Below are 5,558 nucleotides of genomic sequence, written 5' to 3' on the forward strand. Positions count from 1 at the left end.
CTATAATGGCTTTCGTTTTCCTGACAAACCCTATGTGTATGTCAGTATATATACTATATGTGTATATAAAATTGCTTGGATCTCGATCCTCAGGTTGACGTTTGACTCCATAATGTATTTCCTTGGCTTTCATTCTTTCAAGTTGCAAGAGTATAAAATGTTCGGTTGCACCGATTTTATCACTTCCTTACTTGTTTTAATTAAAATGGCTAACGGGGCTTTGCATTCTGGTACCCATTTCGGTAGTATTGGTCGTTTTAGGTTGTTTTCTGTATCAACTGTTAGTCACCACCATATTAAGCTAAACTTACCGCTTTTACTTCTATGAACATACATGTATTTGTATATTTGTACATATGTAAGTATCTAAATATAATCACCAGCCTACATACATGCATACATACATATGTGTGTACATGTACATGGACATGTCCAACGGAGGTGAGCACCGGGAAGAAATTCCATTAATGGCAATCTCATACAGATATGTATGTGTTCATATGTACTCATATCCCAACCATTAAGATATGTACAAAGAAAAAATATGGGTATATACTGCATAAAGTAGTATATATATGTACATACATACATATGTGTGTTTTAGCACATATTTGTATTGGCATGTATTTCTATATATACAAAATGAACATGTATACTTACATATGTATATAAAATATAATTATAAATATATACTTAAATATATACATATATAAATATAAGTAAATGGTAGGCGCGTGTGGTGCACGCACGTATGTATATATTTTAATCATGTTGTTTGAGCTCATTTGCGGATGCATTTGTCCGTATATGCTTTCTTTAGCAAACACATTTGCACAATATCCCTACAAATTAATACTACATATACATACGATATATACTCGTATATACGTATATACACACATACTGCAATAATAAGTAAACGCTGCTAAGTATTTTTAATGATTTCCGAACATTTTAAATTTAAAGCCGTTAGGATCCATTTTCATTCGAATTATTTGTCTATGCAACATATAGAATGAAGGAAAATTTATTTTATTTGAAGACGTGAAGATTTGGAAATATCTTTTTCTTTATTGGCGTAGACACTGCTTAGGTGGTTATAAGAAATATCTACATAGATCCGCCAAAAGCTTTGTATAACTGGCCGCAAACACATATTATTGTTTCCCTTTGAACATTGTTGTTCGTATTAAACATTAAATTCTATGCGGGTATTGGCCAAGAGCTATCTGATTTTATTTGTTAGCTGCCATATGCTATAATACGATCTGGCAAGAAAAGAACGTGTGCGAAATTTCAGACCGATATCGCATATATTCAGGCTGACAGACAGAAAGGTAGACCAACATTTGTACATACATAGCTAAATCGACTCAGCTCGGCACGCCGATCATTTATATCTACATACATAATAGAAATCATTATTTAGGAGATAAAGGCCGAGATTGATAACTTTTGAAAGAAAAAAACATACTAAGATGAAACCCATTGGAAAAGAAACACAAAATAGTAAAGTCCCGATCTGTTGATCGGAACAAAATAAGTACCGTTAGCTTCTTTTATAAGTCGTATGCAGATTTCGTATGGGACTTTTACTTTGGCCAATAAACCAACAGGATTTTTTCATTATCGCCACAATAATATTCAGTGGAAGTGTTGCTATATGTACAGGTAACAGTTCCATTGAAAAGTCCCCGGTCTACCATAGTTAAACACATTTTTTTGCAAAATTCCTTTTTTATTCAACAAAGAGAATACAATAAAAATAAAATTTTTCTAGTACGATATGTCCTTTGCTTCAAAATTGCTTCAGTTTCGGCGAACACTCTTTTATTTGACGAAATTTCTTCCCAGCGAGCATTCTTTTGAGATCTGAGAATAGTAAATAGTCGCTGGGTGCCAGATCTGGAGAATACGGTGGATGCGGAAGCCATTTGAAGCCCGATACATCGTCATCGTTTTCATTGGCTTATGACACTGTGTATTGTCTAAGTGAAACAGCACTTCCTTTTTCTGGGCCCTTCAATCGGCCCAATAACAAGTCAATAAAATGATTCAAATCGCATTACACGCTTGGGAGTGGGGTGCATAGTGTGCCGTCCACTCGGATTACTGTTGAATAGACCTCGAGCTTTTTTGATGTTTTCGTCGGTAACAACATCTTTTGGGCGTTCACTGTGTTCACCATTTTCAGCGCTCATTTCACCACGACTAAACTTAGCATACCAATCCTTGATGGTTGATTTTCCCGGGGCAGAGACCGGAAATTCGTCATCAAGCCAAGTTTTTGCTTTTACTTTATATTGCCCCGACCTGCTATATGGTGCAGAGGCATGGACGATGTCAACATCTGATGAATCGGCGTTTCGAGTTTTCGAGAAAAATATTTATGGTCCTCGCATTGGCAAGGGCGAACACCGCAGCCGATGGAACGATGAGCTGTGTGAGATATACAACGACATTGACATAGTTCAGAGAATTAAGAGACAGCGCGCTATTGTAAACTTAACTATAACCGCGTAAGCGTTGTCTACGCCAATAAAAAAGAAGTATTTTTCCATTCAAAAAACAATATTTTATCATCTCGCGAAAGTCCTTTTTATCCATTTTTTCAACATAACAAAAGTTTTTTCACTCAAAATGATAAAAAAGCAAATTAATGTTTCGACAATTGTCATATTTATACATGCGCCTTTTGAAGATTATGGCTGATTAAAAATGATATGGATTTAATTCTAGTAGCGCCATTTATGTGTCAGACCGGGCACTTTAAATTGGCCTGTTAGTTTAAAGACTGTTCTCCAAGTTATCGAATCTGAGGCTGATTAAAAGAGGCTTACAGAATTACTCCGACATAGAACTTTTTTGGGAAAGAGTAGATTTCATAAGGCGTGAATTAGGAAAAGCATACTTTAACATGTTTAGTTCACATAAGTTTCAGCATCTCATATTTGTTTTGTAATATAATAGGGTGGGTAACGATAAAACAATTTTTTTTTTCGCTTGGTACTCTAAAAAATAGGTTCTTAGACACCTATACGAAAATATTTCCAAGTATGTCCTCTTAATTTTAACGTGAAAGCCGTCCACCCTTTTTTTATAATTAGATAAAAAAAATCAAATCTCGTTTCGAACTACTAAAAAAAAAATTTGTTTTACAACTTTTGTAGGGAATGGAATTCTGCACAAAAACTTAAATACACCAGAGACAATAAATTTTACCCAAATATGGCATGGGTGGGTTTTTTATAAGACAGGATCAAAATTTGACGATGGAAATGATACCGCCCACTTTTAAATTACATATTTCAAACCAACCAAATTGGTACAGTGTAAAAAACCAGAAAATTTTACTACTTCCCATTTAACAATTTTTTAATCGTAATTGATTCTTTAACTTTCGTTTTATATCAGGATAGTGTCTTTGAAGTATGCCACCATATGACTAAAAAGACCTAGGTACAGAATATATAATTGAAATTAGGAGAGGATCCCTTCCTGATAATAGTAGCGTGTCTGTGTGTCAAAACGGGTTGAATTGGGTAAATACTTCTTTTAGACGTATATACCTAATATGCAAATTTTCGATCTTCCGGGTAACTTAATACTGCATATATGTATGTATGTACCTACATATATGTATATCGACCAATATGTGAGTTATCTCAATGAAAACGTTGTAACGGGGGATTAATCATAAAATGGCATCTCTAAACGAAAAATGGACAAAATTTGGAGAAAACTTGTTTTAGTACCCTTATAACTAATATCAGCATTTTTGAACTTGCGGCTGACTTTACTCCATATTATTGGTGATTGTACTATATATGAGGTACTTTAATGAAACCATGAAGGATTTTATAGGACAAGTTTTACGCAGAAAATTTTGTTTTCAATACCGCTCATATTGGTCAAAATATATGATATTTTAATTAAGCTAAGTGTACAAGTTTTTTTTTAAGAATTATGTGGTTTAGCGTGGAGTTAGAATGGAATTGGTCTATATATTGGTTTAAACATCATATAACTATAAATGATACATGAATATCAAATTTAGCTTCTTCTATTGAATCTCATGTTATATAACATGCTGACGCGAACTAATATATAACGATGAAACTTTATATAAGTTTGTGGTCCTTAACATAGTAAGTCTAGAAGATATCAAATTTTAGGGTAATTTATTAACGATTTCATAGTATAATTGATGTATAATTTTTTCGCAAACATTTTTTAATATGGAGTTATGCCAGCTTAGCACTTTATTACTTGTTTTCCTACTCTTGCAACCTATTGTTACAGAGTACAATACAGTAAAACTTGTCTAAGCTGGACATCTGCGGCTTAGCACTTTTTGTCCAAGTGTCTATGTTATAAAGAAATTATTATATTTTCATTTTATTGACTTTATTTAAAAAGTTCAATAAATATTAAAAAAAACATAACAAGTAAAGAAGGGCTAAGTTTGGTTGCAACTGAACATTTTATACTCTTACAACTTGCAAGAATCAAAACCAAGGAAATACTTCTCAGATGCAAAACGTCAAAAAGAGGATCGAAATCTAAGCAATTTTAATAATATATAACTCCTATACCGACAGACACATAAAGCTTTATTAGAAAAGCGAAACTCGTTATACATGTTATCTATTTTTCCCAATTCCACAAACTATTAACATGCCACTTACTAAAAACCAATCATCTAGAGTAACATCAGCTGGATGTTCGAAAATTCTAATATCAGTTTTATAGGGGCTAGGTCAAGTTTTCGCCCAATTTTATTAATTTTAGGCACGATGACACAATGTGAAACATGCTCTCTCATTTTCATTGAGACAACGATTCATCCAATTGTTGACATACAGGTAAACCATTAACAGAGAAGGATTATCCTTTAATTTCAATTACATACCTTACACATTGACCCATGTTTTCGATCAAAAGTCAACTATAGGTACCGGGGTACAAATTTTGGGTACAAATGGGCTTGAACAGTTTTTTTTGGATTTGAACAATTTTTGGTCATAAGGTGGCATACACTAAAGGCATTATTCGCGCAAAGTTTTATCCCGTTATATTAGTTGCTTCTGGATTTGTAAAACTGAACGAATCAAGTGGAATTTAAAGTTGTGTTGTATGGGAAGTAGGCGTGGTCGTAGTCCGATTTCGCCCATTTTCACACTATGATATACATATGTATAAAATATAAAATTTAATGTCTGTGGTGTATTTAGTTATTGATGTATTGCGATTTTAGCAGTTTTTATATTTGAGGAGTGAGCGAGGGTAACCCCTCGGATTTCATCCATTTTCACGCTGTCGGTAAAAGTTTTTATAAGATTAGTACTCAGAAGATTTTGGTCATGATGTAGCTTAACTGGTTTAGGATATATATACATTAAACTTATTAGAAGGCGGGGCCACGCCCACAAGTGCCTCTTGCTACTGCGATCCTCTTTACCGCATTACAGCTTGATACGTACAACCGTTAGGTGGACAAAACTATAATACTCTGTTGCAACTGGTTGCAAGAGCATAAAAATTAACACATTTTTTTA

Source organism: Bactrocera neohumeralis, unplaced genomic scaffold (assembly GCF_024586455.1).
Source record: "Bactrocera neohumeralis isolate Rockhampton unplaced genomic scaffold, APGP_CSIRO_Bneo_wtdbg2-racon-allhic-juicebox.fasta_v2 cluster11, whole genome shotgun sequence".
In the NCBI taxonomy this organism is placed as follows: Eukaryota; Metazoa; Arthropoda; class Insecta; order Diptera; family Tephritidae; genus Bactrocera; species Bactrocera neohumeralis.